This window comes from Notolepis coatsorum (genome assembly GCF_963971535.1).
Source record: "Notolepis coatsorum genome assembly, chromosome: 2".
Lineage (NCBI taxonomy): Eukaryota > Metazoa > Chordata > Actinopteri > Aulopiformes > Paralepididae > Notolepis > Notolepis coatsorum.
Genome location: NC_140166.1, coordinates 137,544,750 through 137,565,417, shown reverse-complemented (window position 1 = coordinate 137,565,417; position 20,668 = coordinate 137,544,750). Strand labels below are relative to the sequence as shown.

The 20,668-nt window shown below is 41.4% G+C and overlaps 1 protein-coding gene across 1 annotated transcript in view; it reads left to right on the top strand.

The window, feature by feature from the left end:
- The first annotated feature begins 8,324 nt into the window (after positions 1-8,324).
- fpr1 (formyl peptide receptor 1) overlaps positions 8,325-20,668 on the top strand; it is an 87,560-nt gene continuing 75,216 nt past the window's right edge. Inside the window, exon 1 of the mRNA XM_084308902.1 lies at positions 8,325-8,343. The gene's annotated coding sequence lies outside the window, so the exon portion shown is untranslated. The remainder of the gene's footprint in view (positions 8,344-20,668) is intronic.

Here is a 20,668-nt window from a genome sequence, read left to right as displayed (position 1 = left end):
TTCTGCTGGAAACCTGCACAAGTGGATGCGGTTCGACAGGCAGAACAAAGACAGACCAGAGCCCCTTCACTGCATCTCTTAGCAGAGACTAAAAAGGTTGTTGACCTTCATGTGTACATTTTACATTTACATTTAGTCATTTAGCTAAAGGCTTTTATCCAAAGGTTTTTTCCTTTTTTTTTCATTTCAGATATTGATTGAAGGAGTGTGTTTTTAGTCGACGGCGAAAGATTGTGTGTGCAGAGGTAGAAAGTAACTTGATTGATTGATTGAAAACTTTATTAACATATTGCAGAATGGGTACAATACAGTACAGCTCAATACTAACAACTGCTAAGAGGATGAAGACCAGAAAAAGACTTTCTTGTTTACATAAGGGTCCTCCATTTTCAATTCATCAAGACATTTATGACATGCAAGCAGGGCTTGACGTTAACTTTTTGGCTCACTAGCCACTGTGGCTAGTGGTTTTCCAAAGTCACTAGCCACTCAGCATTTTCACTAGCCAAAAATCCCTGCACTCGCGCCCCCACCCAAAAAGTAATAAATATAGGTAATTTCTTCTTCACTAACCCCTGCTGGGGACAGTATCATTGTAATCATACTGCTACACGCCAACTGTACAACTGTGCTGCTGACTGTTGACTCCATTGTTTACTACTGCCTGCGACCAGTGACTCAGCCGCAAAAGGAGCTCCAGTTGGGGCAACGGCTGACTGGGACAAGATGGAGGGTGTAGATGTGGAAGAGTTGTGTTGAACCTAGCAATTACATTGTTGCTCCAAACGCCGTGAACATTATCATTGACACACCTATGCCTTGGCTGTGTTGAACCTAGCAATTCTATTATTGCTCCAAACGCCGTGGACATTATCATTGACACACCTATGCAGGGCTTGACGTTAACTTTTTGGCTCACTAGCCACTGTGGCTAGTGGTTTTCCAAAGTCACTAGCCACTCAGCATTTTCACTAGCCCTGGGCAGGTGGGCAGGTGTCAACGTCAAGCCCTGCATGCAAGACATACAAATATACGGTACATACAAGTATTTCTACTCAAGTACTGTACTTAAGTATAATTTTGAGGTACTTGTACTTTACATGAGCATTTTCATTTTAGGGAACGTTGTACTTTTACTCTACTACATTTCAAAGAAAATATCGTACTTTTTACTCCACTACATTTATCTGAACCCATCAGTTATTAGTTACTTTAGAGACAAATATTTTGCATAGAAAACATGGATTGGTTGAAGGATTTATTATGTGCTTTAAAATTTGAAGTCTGCCAACTTCAGAGTTGTTCAACGTAATCAGAGCAGCATAACTGGACCACATACCACTTTAACATCACCTTTAATCAGAGCAGCATAACTGGACCACATACCACTTTAACATCACCTTTAATCAGAGCAGCATAACTGGACCACATACCACTTTAACATCACATTTAATCAGAGCAGCATAACTGGACCACATACCACTTTAACATCACCTTTAATCAAAGCAGCATAACTGGACCACATACCACTTTAACATAACATTTAATCAGAGCAGCATAACTGGACCACATACCACTTTAACATCACCTTTAATCAGAGCAGTAGAACTGGACCACATAACACTTGATTCCTGGCAAGAGCATCCAAAAGCTGCAATACATCCAGAACAGCGCTGCCAGGATCCTGATGAGAGTCCTTAACACGATCACATAACCCCCATCCTCCACTCAGTACATTGGCTCCCCGTCTCATCCCGGATCAATTACAAAATCCTGATGCTCACCCATAACTGCATAAACGGACATGCACCCCTCTACCTTCAGGAACTCATCACTCCACAATCCTCCACCCACACCCTCAGATCCGCAGGTAGCCTGCTCCTTCAGGTCCACAGTACCAGGCTCTGCACCATGGGTGACCGAGCCTTCTGCACGGCTGCACCACGCCTGTGGAACAGCCTCCCCATCCAGCTGAGGGCACCACAGAGCCTGGACTCTTTTAAAGCAGGCCTGAAAACCTATCTGTTTCAAACGGCCTTTGACTGTTCGCTTTTTATTTAAATTTTTTTCTTGTGATATTATTTTTTTCTTGTGCTGTTGTCTTTAATTTTCTGTTTATACTATGTTTTTAACCATGTTCTATTTTTATCTTATTTTTATTCTGTATTTTATTTTTTTACTAATAATTATTTTATTTTTTAACTATGTATTTTTTTATCCATTTTTTCTCCTCTTTTTCTGTTTTTTTTCTCCCATCCCAATTTAGCCGTGCCTATTCTCCCCTCCCCTGTCTTGAACATTGCTCACATGTGCCCCCCACTGGCCGGTTGTAGGGAGGATAGAAGCCCATCGCATGTCCCCTCCGATACATGTGGAGGCAGCCTGTCACATCTTTTCACCTGCCAGCGCGGACTCTCATTTGGCGAGGAGTAACGTGTAGGAAGCTCACACTGCCCCCGCCATTTTCCTGTCTCTGTTGTGCAGGCGCCCCAACCGACCTGTAGGAGTCACTGTTTACAACGTCCAGATTACCACCCATCGACTTCCCACCCGTTAACTCTGCCAATTGAGTTAGTATGACGGCCGGCCCAAGCCGGAGGCAAGGCCGACAGCCGGATTCGATACCGGTGTCTCATGCGTTGGTGACGAGCGCAATGTCCGCTGCGCCACCCAGCCGCTCCGCATTTTTTAACTATGTTTTAACTCTGTAGCACTTTGGGATCCCAGTGAACAAAAAGTGCAATTCAAATAAAAAGTGTTATTATTATTATTATTATTATTATTATTATTATTATTATTATTATTATTATTATTATTATTATTATTATTATTATTATTATTATTATTATTATTTAACCTTTAGAGGTCAAACGGTTCAATGATTGAACGCTCCCAAGCACTGGAATACACAAACATGTAGAAGGTGTACTTTTACTTTTGATACTCAAGTACTTAAGTAGGATTTTGAATGGATGACTTTTACTTTTTACCAGAGTACTATTTTATCTGGGTATTTCTACTTTTACTTAAAAGAATATGCCAACATTTTGGGAAATTATCTTATCATCTTCTCCAGAGAGAGACAAGAAGATAGATACCAGTTTCCTGTCTGTGCGTTCAGTAGAAAGCTATCTGGATGCATGTTAGCCTAGCTTAGCACAATGAATGGAAGCGGACAGTGCCGGTTAGCCTTCGGGAGAGGTGTCAGTTGGACAATGCGTAGACTACCCATACATGTCCGCTTCCATTCATTGTGCTAAGCTATAGGCTAACATGCAGCCAGATAGCTTTCTACTGAACGCACAGAGAGGAAACTGGTATCTATCTTCGTGTCTCTCTCTGGAGAAGACGGTAAGCTAATTTCCCAAAATGTTGGCGTGTTCCTTTAAGTAAAGGAACTGTGTACGTCTTCCACCGCTGCCTGTACCAGAGTTTCGGCTCGGTTCTTAACTCAAACACACACGTCCACTACTTCCTCCTCGGGTTCTGCGGAGGCACAACGAGACCCATTTATCTCACCATCTGGACGTCCCACTTGTGCCGGTTCCTGTGGCCCGCTCCATTCCACTGTGCCCCAAAAATATATATACTGGGGCAGACAGACAGAGAGAGCTCTGTGTCAGGGTGAGTCTGTGTGAATATTATGGCCACTATCAGATTCCAGTGTGAATATAGCTCAAGGCTAATGCCAGCCTGATTCGAATACCCCTGTTGCCCAACTCCTGTTACCTCAACAGTCCGGTAGGATTGAACTGACTGAACTTGAATCATAAGAACTTCCACGGATTGAACTGACCTGAACACAAGGACATTCCAAGGGCTTCGACCCTGTTCACCTTTTGTTACTTTGATATTGTATTTTGTATTTGATTTGATTTAATTTGATATATGGGTATTGATATTCTCCTATAGGAAGGGAGACTTAAAGAGTAATTACACCCAGTAAGATACTTGAACCACTGATAAGCTACTTGAACCATTGATATTCTCCTACAAGAAGGGAGACTTAAAGGGTAAATACACCCAGTAAGTTATCTGAACTACTGATGTTCTCTTGTAAAGAGGATGAGTTAATGGGATTCTAGTGTACCCATTGATGACATTGATTATAGTTGAATCACTGATGGTTATCCTGTAAAGAAAGAAGGTTTAAAGGGTAATTTCACCTAATAAGGTATTTGCATTCCCATAACCTAGAATATTCCATTTGGTACTTTTGTTGTGTTACACCTTCAAAGGAAGAGTTTAAAGGAGCATTTCACCTAGTAAGGTATTTGCGTTCCCTGCACATTTAAAGGTTTAAATTAATATGTTTAGACATTTACCTAGTGAAATGATAAACTGAAATAGAGTTTACTGGTGATAAAAGGATACATCCAATATCCAATCTTGAATCTAGCTTTTAGCTAGAGATAACCTCAGAGACGTCTGAACCAAACCTACTGTGTTGATCTAATCAATCTAGGACTTGATATTGAACTAACCCTCCTTAAAGGAGAGGTTATTGAAAGAACCTAAAAGGGATACTTCACCACTACCGTTTACGTCTGTATGTATTATGTATGTCTAGCTAGCGTGCATTGAATAAACACCGGTTATTGTTATAATTCTGTCTCTGGTCCACTATTCTTAAATTGTGCATATTACTCCTCTCCTCGTTTCGTACCTAGAACTGTGCCCGTGGCGAACAGCTGTGTTACAAGTAGGTGACACAAGTGCTACACTATATCCATGTCTCATATTAGTTGGGTACAGTTGTGAGTGCAAACCCTCCGGTTTCCCAGTATTACAGATATTAAACAAAAAAGTTACCAGGCTATACATACCATCCTCTGTTCCACTGTCATCCAGGTCAGTGAAAGAATCAGATCTGAGTCACATTATGAGCCTGCAGTTTGAACGTAGCCTTTGTTTTAACAATTGTATGTATTGAGCTGTACTGCACTGTACCCATTCTGCAATCTGTTAATAAAGTTTTCATTCATTCATTCATTCTTGAGGAGAGATGTTATATTGCAAAGAAACAGTCACCTTCCCTCTCATTGCTGCTTCACAGGCAGAGACTCCATTATCCTTATATTCTAGGTATTCTGATATTTCTTTTGCAAACCGTTCAATTCCATGTTCGTTTAACATGCTAGAATTACATGTGTAAGCTTATCCTTCTATACATCGTCAATGTTTAGATGTCCCCTGGATGTCCCTCTTGTACCGGTTCCTGTTCCGTTCCGCCGTGCCCCAGAAATAATACTGGGGCAGACAGAGAGAGCACTGTGTCATCGAGTCTGTATGACACATGCACCGCCAGGCTTGTTGTCGGGCAGAACCAGAGTCCGATCGTTCTAGTCGCTTGAGGTCTGCCCAGGGGGGGCCCCCGGGGTTGCGGTTGAAAGCAGGGACAAATATAAGGAAGTGGTTTAGGTTATTGAGGTTCAGTGCTTTCCTCATGTGCGGTGTGAGTTGTGTGTGTGTGTGTGTGTGGGGGGGGTGGGGGGGGGGGGGGGGGGGGGGGGGGGGGGGGGAGCTGTTGGCATCCATTTTGACGTAAAAACAAAATTCCTAACCTCTCCACACCCATGACACAAGGGCCGTGATTTCCAGTCAGCACCGCGACTGCGTCAACAAACCTCTGAGGTTTAAAGAGACAGGGTTCCCACCGCAAGTATACTCACACGTCTTCATGACAAGGTAACCAGGGATCTCTCGTAGAAGCAAGACAACAGCGCGTGTGTGTGTGTGTGTGTGCGTGTGTGTGTGTGTGTGTGTGTGTGTGTGTGTGTGTGTGTGTGTGTGTGTGTGTGCGTGTGTGTGTGTGTGTGTCTGTGTCTGTGTGTGTGTGTGTGTGTGTGTGTGTGTGTGTGTGTGTGTGTGTGTGTGTGTGTGTGTGTGTGTGTGTGTGTGTGTGTGTGTGTGTGTGTGTGTGTGTGTGTGTGTGTGTGGCTGCGTCGGCTCCCTTAAAAGGTTGTGGGTTAAGAAAAAGCAATGAGCCCACAATGTTTTTTTCCGCGGCAGCGACGCGCAAAATACTGGGTGGATCACGATATCACTGTGAACTATGTCATTAGCTTTTTCACTGCCCCTGATTCCAGGCGCGCGTTTTCTGTACCGGCCGCTCCAGACCCACGCCGCATGCTCCTTACAGCTGCATTGAATAATAACCCCCACCCAAACACCCCCCACCCCCACCCAACTCCAAGTCCACCCTCTCTACCACCCTCTCCCACCGAGAAAAAAGAGAAATAAAAGAAGAAAAATCTAAATTCCCCTTAAAGCCACACTGGTTGTTTTACCCGTCCAAATTGGTATTTGTGTGGTGCGCACATAATTACAAGTTTGGTTGGGGAATCAAGAACTATGGCAAAACTTGGTCTGTAAAAGCTCCCCTCAAACTATAGCCTTGGGATAGCTATTAATATCCATTGCAGACACGGGCATTTTCAGCTGCCTCTCTGCTTTTAAGTTGCACTGCAAAGGCTCGAGAGAACAATCGCTCGGAGGAAGACTTTTCTCGCTCCCTGAGATGAGATGTTACCAGATGCACTGCTGAGGGGGAAACACGAAAAACAAGAGAACCCGTCCCGTCTAGACAAAAAACGGGGGGGAATCGCTCTCCGTGTCACACGTAGTCAAACATGACCAGCAGCACAAACGGTATTCAACAGTGAATACAAACTGAGGGCCGGGGTGATGATGGATTTACCCCCGGAAAGTATCTGACTTATTTATTGAACTGTCTCCTGGAGATATAAGGGGGGGGGGGGGGGTTTGGCCTCGGTGTGTATGTAATGTCTACCCTGCTGCGGGGAATAAATGTCTGATGTTGAATATTTATACATCGGGAGGGGGGGGGGGGAAAGGCAATGATAACAGAGACATTATTCCTCCCACTCGCACTTCAAGGGTGTCACTCTGAAGTGAAACAAAGGGTGGGGGGAGGAGGGGGCGTAATCCATGCACACACACACACACACACACACACCACACACACACACACACACACACACACACACACACACACACACCTACACACACACACACACACACACACACACACACACACCCTCACTCAGGGGATTTTTCACTCCTCACTCTGCTCCCCCTCACATCTGGTCCGTTGGTGGGGCAGGAGTTGCTGCGTGGTGTGTTGCACTAGCAGGGGACCAGGTTTTAGGGTTGGGCAGATACACTATAGCAGCACATACTGTGAGAATCAGAGAATCATTCAAGCTTTTGGGGTTTCATTATTGTTCCTGTGTGCAAGCAGTGGATTCCCGTGGATGATGATCACCTACAGTGTTGTTTACTTTATGTAGGCGAAAGAAAGGCCTATCTATATAGGCTGTAGTTACACGACATCGACTGTGTCAAACGAATCCGTCCTTGTCTCTTAATGTTCTTTTATTCTCTTTTTAAAAACAAACTTGTGAGCTGATTTCACAAAAGAGACTTAAGTCTATACTCCGGGCGTTTTTTTTTTGTGAGTTGGAACACATCTCGCTTTTTTCACTTTAATCAGACTTGTGTGACCGAACGATAAAAGGTTGATCTGTCAAAATCGAGTGGCGTTTTTTTTCCGACTTGAAAGAAAAGATATTTGAGTCTATTTGAGAGATTTGATCCATGTGAAACGGTATTTCAGATAGTTCCTCTTCTTCGGACTCTCCTCATAGCAGTACACAAACCATGTCCAGAACAGCGAAGACAAAAAACGCCTCTACCACACAATGTTCAACAACTTTTCAACCACGTCGGTCAGCTTTCAGTCACACACGAAAATAAATAAATAAAAAAATAAAAATCCACAAAAGCAAACACGGGCCCCACTGCCGTCTCGTGCAGATGTATGCACGTCTTGTGGTGTGGCTGAATAATGAACGGTAAGGGGGAAGCAAGTGGGAGGATATGCGGCCAGTTAGATGTTGATCCAAAGCTCTCTGTGTTTCCTCCTCTAAGGGCCCTATCTGTTGGGGTAAAGGCCGGGGGTCTGGGGGGGGGGGGGGGTGAACACGGGGGCCGATCTGTAATCCAAGCAGCCGAAAAACCCACCGACCTCTCCAGCTTGCTCTGATTAGTGCGTCGTCCCTGTGATATCCAGAGACGATTGGGAAATAGAACCGAGCAGATGTAATATCATAAAAGCATTCCTCTGGATCGCCTCTCTCTTGGCGTTAATATGATAATGTGTGGGTGGGAAGTTATGAATCCTGTAATCCGTTCGTATAATAATTTGGATGGAATCGTTGAAACGTTGTTTTTTTTCAATCGCTGGAAAATATTTGGTGTCAGTCAGTGCTATTTTTAAACAGTCCAACACTCCCCGAGCACGTCAGATAAGAATATCCGGTAAGTGTGATTAAACATTGTGATAAAAGATTTTAAACTAGTCATTTCCGCCATCCATATCTTGGCCGTTTATGATTAGGACCTGAAGGCCGTTTGGCCCAATGTCTTGTCAGATTTACATTTACATTTAATAATTTAGCTGAGGCTTTTATCCAAAGCGACTTACAAGTTCTGTACAACAAATCAGAAGGAAGGGAAGGGTACAACTCTGGCACATTTGGTACATTTGTCACTTGTTTGACTGCATTATTCACCGTTGAGTGACAACAAGACAATATCAATGGAATAGAGTCATCCTGTTGGGTCTTCTTGAAGTCCAGTGCACCACAATTGGAACAGTGCTGTAGCTGGCAGATTCTAAGAGAGGACAGCTGGGAATTCTCAGTGCAGAGATGAAGAGCTGATGTTTGATATAGTCTTTTGAATTCCAAGTAGTCTGAATGTATTTCCTTTAGAGGCTTCCGGCTATAAACGCCTTCATCTTCGATACATCACAGTACTCTTTGTCGTCCAAAATGGAAAGTGCTTTCCCTTGGAAATAACATGGTCATGCCAACTATATACCCATTTCTGAATGGAAAAATGATGCACAAAATTGCGTAAGTCCGGAGAACTGAAAGCTATATATATATATATATATATATATATATATATATATATATATATATATATATATATATATATATATATATATATTTCTTTGTTTTATTATTAAAGGTGCTGTAAGTGGTATTTTTCTGTATAAATAAGTGTTACATTCTGACAACCATCACTGATATAGAGTGTTTGGTCAGTAACATGGGTCTCCCAGTCCCTCCGCTCTGCAGTAAACAGAAAATAAATCTTCTAGTATCCTTTCCCACTTTATCCAAACAGGAGAGAGAACACTATATTTTTTACTTATTTCCAGAAATCTTGCCAAGCCAACTTTGCTTACTGTACTGGCAGATTATTCTACGTGTTTCAAGCACATATTTGTTTAAAACTAGGTTTTATTTCTTGTTTTTTCAGACCACTTTTGCAGTGTGGAGTTCTCTCTCCTGATTGGATAAAGTGGGAACGGGATACCAGATAATTTATTCAGTTTTTACTGCAGAGTGGAGGGACTGGGAGACCCATGTTACTGACCAAACACTCTATATCAGTGATGACTGTTGGAATGTCGAGCTATTATTTTAACGAAAAGATACCACTTACTTTAAAACATTTATTTAACCAGTTGAGTCCCATTAAGATTACAATATATCTTTTTGGAGGGAGCTCTGTCCAGGATGGCAGCAGTACAGTGTTGCAAACAACATAAAAGCAAACATTAAAAACACATAGTTAAGGGCGCCCTCGTGGCGCATACCATAGTGCCTCGCGCACCTACGCGGCCGACCGGGGTTCGATCCCAGCTCCCGTCGTTATTTGTCGCATGTCTTCCAGTCACCCGAACAACTGCCTCTTTGAACTGCTGCGGTCAGGCAAGTGATACCGGAGTCTCAAGGCGAGCACAGAAAGACTCAGAAGAAGCTTCTATCCCCAGGCCATCAGGCTGCTCAACGAACAATGAACACTACACAACAACCATCAAACACACATAGCACACACATCCACACGCACACACTCACTTTAAACAAACACACTGTAGCACCCACTCCCCACACTTTATAGCACACACTCACTTTAAACAAACACACTGTAGCACCCACACTTTATATTTATTGATAAAGGATTGCACTACAACTCGTACACCTTACTGTAAATTGTACCTAAATTGTACCTCATCCCATTTCTGCTTTGCACTATATAGTATTGTATATTAGTACACTGCATAGTATTGTATATTATATGGTAACTCAGTTACGTCTATTCTGCATCGAACATTGTACATATGTCTATACTGAACACTGTGACCTCATTTTCTATTTCTAATTTACATGCTATACTATGTTATTGATACTTATCTTGTCTAGCACAGTCTCTGGAGCGTAACAGTAAGAAGCATTTTGTATAAAAGTATTCTGTACTTCTGTATGACAACTATTAAAGAAACTTGAAACTTGAAACTTCCCCACCTTTCCTCCCGTTCGCCCTCTCCTCTGTCGGTCCTGCGTGACCAATAAAGCTGTAAAAAAATTAAAAGGACCCCCTGCTTTTCTTTATCATAGATCGACCAATAGAGACCGTTGTAGGAGACGGAAAATCACGACCAAAGAGAGTGAAGTTTCTTTGACCACACATCAGTGTGCATCATTTATTAGCATAGCCATGGATACCACAACAAACCCAGCCAAGCGTTCATATGGCCGCTCTAGCTACCCACAATGCCCCATGTCCGTAAAGTGACAGTGTAGGTGGATTATGTCCAGTCCAGGTAAGTGTCCATGTAAGTGGCGCCCACTACACCGTATTAGATCCCCAATTATCATATCATGGGGTATCATTGGAAAGCCACACTCATTGGCTACAACCCTGAGATCGCCAAATGATTGACGGAACTAGAGCCCTGGGAGTCGGGGGTGGTAATGTGTACTTTTTTTCTTTTTTTTAAACTTCATTTTTTTAGCGTTTATCGCTTTTCTGGTCAAGCATGACCGACAGATGTAGGGTGAAACGGGAGAGAGAGCAGGGGAAGACATTCGGCAAATGACGGCGAGTCCGGGAATCGAACTCGGAGTCAACCAGGTCCGTGACGCAGCACGGTATTCCGCGACGCAGCGCGGTACATGGTGTGCTACTGGAGCACCCGTAATGTGTACTTTTGCGTACTTTGGGGCACGCCTCACATATCGGCATGTAACTCGAGAACCGCTGAACGGATTTTGTCACCTGAAAGGGCAATCGACAGGCAACAAATAGGGCTTTAATCCTATCTATATATTGTATTAAAAGAAATGCACACCCGAGCCACTAGAGGTCGGCAAAGAATCGTCCACATGTGAGCCCTTGGATGTTAAGAGGTTAATGTTTTTAAATATAATTTTTTTGTAGCAAAGAGTAAAGACCATAACCCTATCAAAAACAGTAGTCAAAGTGTATATTTTCATTTTACCAATGTTTTATACGATTTATCAGAAATACGAATTTATCGGAAAATCCTAATTATCGTAAAAACCGCAAGGAAATTACTAAATCCAGATTCAACCCTGCCATTGGAAAGAGGAGCATTTTCCCTATCCATAGATGTATGATTTGGCCATAATAAGGTCAAGGTCAAGTTCAAGGTCAAATATGAATTTATAATTAAACTCGGTTATCATTAATTACTGTATCTACAAATCCTTCTGTTTAATCATCTTCCCTTTATTTATTTGCTTGGATTTTTTGTACACATGATCTCAATAAGGTGGTGAATGAGCTCAGTGAGCATTTTCTCCTACCCATATACATTTTTGATCAAAGATGCAAAAATCATAAATCATATTTTATATTCTCCTTTTCTTCATTACAATTTACTCAGCCTAGTAACAGACACAATATTTCTGACACTGGAAATACATACCCCCAGGTCCCTAGATATTCCTAGATACCAAGAACATGCAAATTTACCTTGCAGAAGTGGAGCAATCTTCCATTAACTTAGGCATGTACTTTTGGCGAAAACGGTCTACAGATTAACAGGGTAAACATGCAGTAGCAACTCACAAAAACATATGCCTAAGAAGACAAGACAAGATGAAATAGAAACTAGCTAAAGGAAACAAATACAAATTCCAATTGAATCTGCCTCCAATACCCTTCACTACATTGCTGAACATCCTAATCAAAATCAGCTCAGCTCAGCTCAGCTGCAAATCTGTCTGCAAATCTGTTCCAGGCTGCAGGGGCAGCGAACAGAAAGGCATGTTTGCCAAGTTCAGTGCTAGAACCCCGGGGGCGGACAGTAAGAGGGTGTCATTTAAGCGCAAACCATACTTACTAGTTTCATGTGAGATGTAGGCATGCTGCGGCCTCAACCCTGAAATCCCTGGACTGTGTTTTTTAGCATGCAAGCTAACTGACCACATGCTGCTATCATACAGTAGCTCCATAGTATGGTTCATTCCAATGGCCTAAAGCATGATATGCATGCATAGTTTACATGTTTGTATGTAGTTTATATTATTATACAGTTCAATGGTCAATAAATGTGCATATTTATCTTAATTATTTAGTAAATTAACATTTTGATGGGCTTTAATGGGACACTAGCAAAGAATCTGAACTGTTTGGGCTGGATGTAAATGGGCGGAGCAAAGCAGGCAAGACCTGGACCGTTCTACTTGCGAAACCATGAGGTCATCGAATGGTAAATGGCTGCTTTTTTATATAGCGCTTTACAATTTGTTACTCACATTTTACCCATTCACTCTAAGCGGAGGCAATCATGCAAGGTGCCAACCTGCTCATCGGGAGCAATTAGGGGTTAAGTGTCTTGCTCAAGGACACATCGACACGCTGCCCGAGAGGAGCGGGAATCGAACCGGGAACCTCCGGATTGCCAGACGACTGCTCTACCTCCCGAGCCACTGTCGAATGTCTTTTGTACATCGAAGACATGTACAAAAACAAGATGAAAGTAAGAGTTGCATGAAATGTGATGAGTAATGTGAAATTAAATTAAAATCAAATAAAAGTTATTGTTGTTGATTAATTTACTATCCATGGAACATTAATACTGAACCAGCAAATCGTTTTTCTTTCAGTCAGTCTTCAGAAATCTTCATTAAAACATGTGCATGTCAACAAGCTGGCTGGACCACATATTTTGGGCAATTTCAAATGCCAGCAGTACACCATAGGATATAGATACAGACAAAATTACAACACACATTGAAGGATTAGGGCTAGATCCACAAAGAATGGATTGCACGGTGCTAATTGCACCCTTACTTACAATTTATTATGAATTGAAAATGGGGGACCCTGATGTAAACAAGACGAAAGTCTTTCTCACTGGTCTGCATCAGGGGCGTTTTTAGGGTTAGAAAACATTGGGGGCTTCAGCCCGGGGGACCAAATCATCAGTTTCTTATTTATTTATTTAACCTTTATTTAGCCAGATAAAACATTGATCTGGTCCAAGAGGCCCCAACAGGAGTACAAATATACATATATACACATATATATACATATATATATATGTAACGGTTGTGACAACGTCACCTTAAACTTCGATGCCTCGAGTGGGAGTTGAACCCCGGTCTCCCGCACCGGGGCCGACATCACAAACCGCTGCGCCAAGAAAGGATATCCCTTCTAAACGCTCAGTCTATGCGTCTTTTGAGGATGTGAGAGTGAGTTTAACCCATAGCACCGCTACTCACCCCAGCCCTTCTTGACTGCGCTTCACGATACCATCCGTTACATATATATAATATATATATACATATACTGTACATACATACACACATATACACCAATAACAAAATAAAAACACAGTTAAGAATCATACACATAAGCAAATAAACAAACAAACAAACATATGCACAGCCTATGTACAAAAGAAATAAACAGTTCATCTCTAGTCTTTACAGTTTTCTTCAATTGCATAAACACTCAAATCAAAAGTATTACACAATTATCAAAACCTTACACTCAAGGAGCAAAACATAGGCCCAGATTTGCACCCCTATAAGCACAATGTCAGCCTCACACTTTTTGCAAAACAATACACACAGTGATTTGCAAAACACTAAACACAATTGCATTACATTAGACACAGAATGTCAAATTACCACACATATGAGCCAATTGGTTAAACACAGCCATCAGATGCACAAACACAACATTGCTTAATTGTAGATACACCAATCAGGTTTAAGCACTATAAAAATGCAGCAGGTGAGTTCACCTGTCTTCAACCAAAATGGAAGGAGAGTGAAGTACTGTACACAGAGAACGTGAAAATATACAATACATTCACCAAACACTACACAAGACAACCAATGATGCAGACTGATGAAAATATACATTTTCTCCCATTTCCCCAAATCAGTCAACATGTCAACATGGAGAATCACAACAAAAAATTATCTTGCCAGATCCAGCTAGGCAAAGAGATAATGTCTAGTATTTTCTATACTCTATTTAAAAATTTTCAAAATTGTTTTTGTTTTACTGTAATTTTAACCTGTACTGGATACAGTATTTTATGTTTGTCTGATATTTGCTGAGCTTACAGTGTTATGCACATAGTGGCATGAAAACTGGGACATGTTTTGTTGTGATTCTCCATGTTGAAATGTTGACTGATTTGGTTATATGGAGAGAAAATGTATATTTTCATCAGTCTGCATCATTGATTTGGGTATATGGAGAGAAAATGTTTTTTTTCATCAGTCTGCATCATTGATTTGGGTATATGTAGATAAATAAATTATATTTTCATCTACAGCATTGGTCTTGTGTAGTGTTTAGTGAATTTATTGTATATTTGCACATTCTCTGCGTACTTCACTTACAGTACTCTAATCACTGAGAAGTAGAATTGCTAAATGTATTTTAGGTTAAGCACAGCAGTGTGTGTAACTGGTTCAAACAGAATTAAGTCATATGAAACGTGTGTTTCATATGGTAACAAAATGTAGTTTTTATAAATGAGTGTATGGTTTTGACAAGTGTTTAATTTAGCAAAGGATCTGAGGTGTTCTGATAATTGTGTGTGTGGTTGTGCTAATTGTGTGTTTTGAAACACCGGGCCCCGTTTTCAAAATCATGCTCAACACTTTGGTCGCCAAAAACGCCTTACCACGTCATTCCCCGCCATGCTCATTCTGCCAATGACGCCGTACCACGTCTTTGAGATCAATATTTCAAAAATCTGTGATCGCAATCATATTTCTCCCCCGGAGACTTGAGATCTACTGTTGATCCCCTCTCAACTCTCCAACGGTTCAAGAGTGCCATCTGGTGGCCGATCGGCGGATCACCCAAACCGGAAACAGGAAACGGAAGCTGGTGCTCATTCCAATTCGGTCCGATCACTCGCTAATAGTCCCAGGACTCGAGCTAGACACAATGGATAGCAATCCGTTACCAATAACTCGATAAACAACATGATTTGGACGTATATACTATTATACAACCTGGAGATGGATCACATATTTCTACATCCCATAATAGGAATATTTCTGCTCCACGCTCATCGCCTAACGCTACGAGGAAGCTACGGTGAGATTCAGCTTTTTTTTTAACGTGTTCGATATAAACGGCTCTGATGATCATATCACCCACACTAGATGAATCATCTAACGTTGGCCACGGAATTATAAACGACCCCCCCCCCCATCCGGTCAACATCAGATGATAAGTAGTAACTTCTAGAAGCACGTCCATTTGAATTTTTTTATCTGGCGCAGATTGCTATCAAACTGTATTTGATCATCAATATAATGCATTTAGGGCTATAAATCACGTTCTGGAGAATGCTGCAGAAAACGATAAAAACATACTTATACTTTAGACCAGGGGTAGGCAACCCTAGGCACGTGTGCATATAGGCACAGGGGGCAGCAGTAAAAAAATAAAAAATAAAAAATAATAATATATATATATATATATATTTTTTTTTTGCTTTGAAATATTATAGTGAAATATTTTGCACTGTTGTCGCATTTATCTGGTTGAAATCCTCCCACAGGTTCTTTTTACTACCACATATTTAATTGAGACCCTTTATTTGTTTATTATTTCAATTTAGCTGGAAATACATTGCTACATCATTCAGTAACATTCGCAGAGCCTTATAACAAAAACATTATTACGGTCACCATTGTGACCAGTGGGATTAATCAACACATTTTATTATTTATTTTTCTATTTCATTGAACATTGCACATGTTAAAAGCCATTTTTTTTACTCAAAATGTGAGTATTACCAAGTCAACTTGTGTTCTTAAAACAATGACAATAAACATAGTTTTATTAGGTTGAAATAATGTGGTTGTGTACTTATTTTTCTGTTAACTTATTATGGATTGAAAACTGAAAACCTTAATGCACAGTAACTGAACTCAATATTTTTAAGTTCTGGTAACTTATTATTATTATTTCTTTTACAGTGTAGTCTTGCAATCAATCAAAACTTATTTACACGATATACCTCACATTCACCCTCCATTCACATCCTGGTGTTCTCCTGGTGTTCTCCATTAGGCCTGTAGGTGGAGCTATGACAGCACACGTACAGTACACACACCGATGGTGTATGATGTGTCCAAAAATGAATGGGCAAATGTGAGTGAAATGGTCGCACTGTATGCAGCTGTTTGTCTGCATTGCATTCTCCCCCCCCCCCCCCCCCCCCCAACTCAGATTTAGGGTTGATACAACCATCATAATAATATTGTTAATAATAACAATAACAATAATGATGTAATAATGTAAAAATTATCATAAGAAATACCTGATTATGAGAAAAAAAAATTACGATGCATGGAATATTGTTGAGGCACACTAGTTACAACTATATTTCAAACAGGCACTCCATGTCAAAAAGGTTGCTGACCCCTGCTTTAGACCGTATTTTAGTATGAATATGTGAATGAAAAAGTATAACGTTGCTACACCCTGAACAATAGATACTTGACGTTGAATGGGCCATAGTAATGTCAATTTAGCAATACAATTTAAAAAGTTATAGCCCTGCAAAGAAGGGGAACTTCTCCATAGACAAATAGAGCTGGCGTGGGATGGTTTATTATGAATATAAGCCTGGCGACCAAAGTGTTAAGCAATCGAAAAAAAAACTGTATTGTGTGTTTCATTATATACATATGTTTCAGTCTTCTCATTAAAAAAAGATTAGATTTTTGGGTCTTTTCCTGCCTTTGGTCTGCTTTGCATTCACATCTCAAATGAACCGCAGCAGGGTTCACTTGCAAGAGTGAATGAGCTTTCACACCACCCCAAACCAACCGGACTATCCGAGGAAATGAACCAGGGTTCGATTAAAGCTTATTATCACAGTATCATGAGCATGTCTTTGTCAGTGGACACTGGACATGGGTATGGATGGCTCCAGGTGCTGCTGCGTTAAAGTGCACATCTTCAATACCTATCTGTACTATTTAAAAGCACAGTGCAGGACACACTCAAAGGTTATCGCACCTCAGAGATGGCAGTGGACATGTATGACAGGACAAAGGCCATATGTAATGGCCTTTGGATTGAGGAACATACTACCAGCCAAAGGAGGAAGCAGAAAAGGATGGACGAGTATGTAGTTGAGTCATCTTGTGGCACAAGCTCAGACCTCAGCTCAGGAGATCAGCTGAGACAGAGACTGTTCTATCCAGTCGTCGACAGAATGCTGCAAGAGCTTGAGAGCAGGTTCTCATGAGTTGGATAACAACTTATGAGAGGCATACAGCCACAGGCATGTTATCCAGCCTGAGACCAGTTTCTCTCAGTGGAATTACTGCAACCCCTCGCCACACATTACAATATCCAACTACTGCCAGAGGAGATCACACACTGTAAACCCGCACGTTCAAAATAATCAATTAGTTTGAGTCAAGTCAAGTCAAGTCAAGAGTTTTAATTGTCACGGCATACAGGTATACAATGAAATGCGGGTGGTCTTGCCCGCAACGATGTGCAATACAGTGGTACATATAATAGAATCAAAGAAGAAACAACATTGTGCAGTAACAGATAGCAGGTAACATGGAGTGACATCTCGGTATCTGTACATAGTTATTTACAGCGCATGTGTGACATGCTTACTGTAGGGACTATTGATTGACTTGGAACTATTCACTTATTAAGTAAGTATAATGTAAAAGCATAACTTAAGTACAACTTAAGATAATTAAGTAGATACAGAGTGTAAACCGCATTATGTTTTGAGTAAATAAAACTCATAGTTTTTGATTGACTTGGAATTATTCACTTATTAAGTAAGTATAATGTAAAAGCATAACTTAAGTACAACTTAAGATAATTAAGTAGATACAGACTGTAAACCGCATTATGTTTTGAGTAAATAAAACTCATAGTTTTTGATTGACTTGGAACTATTCACTTATTAAGTAAGTATAATGTAAAAGCATAACTTAAGTACAACTTAAGATAATTAAGTAGATACAGACTGAAAACCGCATTATGTTTTGAGTAAATAAAACTCATAGTTTTTGATTGACTTGGAACTATTCACTTATTAAGTAAGTATAATGTAAAAGCATAACTTAAGTACAACTTAAGATAATTAAGTAGATACAGACTGAAAACCGCATTATGTTTTGAGTAAATAAAACTCATAGTTTTTGATTGACTTGGAACTATTCACTTATTAAGTAAGTATAATGTAAAAGCATAACTTAAGTATAACTTAAGATAATTAAGTAGATACAGACTGAAAACCGCATTATGTTTTGAGTAAATAAAACTCATAGTTTTTGATTGACTTGGAACTATTCACTTATTAAGTAAGTATAATGTAAAAGCATAAATTAGGTACAACTTAAGATAATTAAGTAGATACAGACTGTAAACCGCATTATGTTTTGAGTAAATAAAACTCATCGTTTTTGATTGACTTGGAACTATTCACTTATTAAGTAAGTATAATGTAAAAGCATAACTTAAGTACAACTTTATTAACAGATTGCAGAATGGGTATAGAGGTGTGATAGGTGTGATAGGTGTGATAGGTGTGAGAGGTGTGATAGGTGTGATAGGTGTGATAGGTGTGAGAGATGTGATAGGTGTGATAGGTGTGAGAGGTGTGATAGGTGTGAGAGGTGTGATAGGTGTGAGAGGTGTGAGAGGTGTGATAGGTGTGAGAGGTGTGATAGGTGTGATAGGTGTGAGAGGTGTGAGAGGTGTGATAGGTGTGAGAGGTGTGATAGGTGTGAGAGGTGTGATAGGTGTGAGAGGTGTGATATGTGTGATAGGTGGGATCGGTGTGAGAGGTGTGATAGGTGTGAGAGGTGTGAAAGGTGTGAGAGGTGTGAGAGGTGTGATAGGTGTGAGAGGTGTGATAGGTGTGAGAGGTGTGATAGGTGTGATAGGTGTGAGAGGTGTGAGAGGTGTGATAGGTGTGAGAGGTGTGAGAGGTGTGAGAGGTGTGATAGGTGTGAGAGGTGTGATAGGTGTGATAGGTGTGAGAGGTGTGAGAGGTGTGATAGGTGTGAGAGGTGTGAGAGGTGTGAGAGGTGTGATAGGTGTGAGAGGTGTGATATGTGGGATAGGTGGGATCGGTGTGAGAGGTGTGATAGGTGTGAGAGGTGTGAGAGGTGTGAGAGGTGTGATAGGTGTGAGAGGTGTGATAGGTGTGATAGGTGTGAGAGGTGTGATAGGTGTGAGAGGTGTGATATGTGTGATAGGTGGGATCGGTGTGAGAGGTGTGATCGGTGTGAGAGGTGTGAGAGGTGTGATAGGTGTGAGAGGTGTGAAAGGTGTGAGAGGTGTGAGAGGTGTGATAGGTGTGAGAGGTGTGAGAGGTGTGAGAGGTGTGATAGGTGTGAGAGGTGTGAGAGGTGTGATAGGTGTGAGAGGTGTGATAGGTGTGATAGGTGTGAGAGGTGTGAGAGGTGTGATAGGTGTGAGAGGTGTGATAGGTGTGAGAGGTGTGATAGGTGTGAGAGGTGTGATATGTGTGATAGGTGGGATCGGTGTGAGAGGTGTGATAGGTGGGATCGGTGTGAGAGGTGTGATAGGTGTGAGAGGTGTGAAAGGTGTGAGAGGTGTGAGAGGTGTGAGAGGTGTGAGAGGTGTGATAGGTGTGAGAGGTGTGAGAGGTGTGAGAGGTGTGATAGGTGTGAGAGGTGTGAGAGGTGTGATAGGTGTGAGAGGTGTGATAGGTGTGATAGGTGTGAGAGGTGTGAGAGGTGTGATAGGTGTGTGAGAGGTGTGATAGGTGTGAGAGGTGTGATAGGTGTGAGAGGTGTGATATGTGTGATAGGTGGGATCGGTGTGAGAGGTGTGATAGGTGTGAGAGGTGTGAAAGGTGTGAGAGGTGTGAGAGGTGTGATAGGTGTGAGAGGTGTGATAGGTGTGAGAGGTGTGAGAGGTGTGAGAGGTGTGATAGGTGTGAGAGGTGTGATAGGTGTGATAGGTGTGAGAGGTGTGAGAGGTGTGATAGGTGTGAGAGGTGTGATAGGTGTGAGAGGTGTGATAGGTGTGATATGTGTGATAGGTGGGATCGGTGTGAGAGGTGTGATAGGTGTGAGAGGTGTGATAGGTGTGATAGGTTGGTATCTATGACCTGTGCCTGTATGCTAGCATGACACTGTTGGTATCTATGACCTGTGCCTGTATAGCATGACACTGTTGGTATCTATATGACCTGTGCCTGTATGCTAGCATGACACAGTTGACCTATGACCTGTGCCTGTATTAGCATGACACGGCTGGT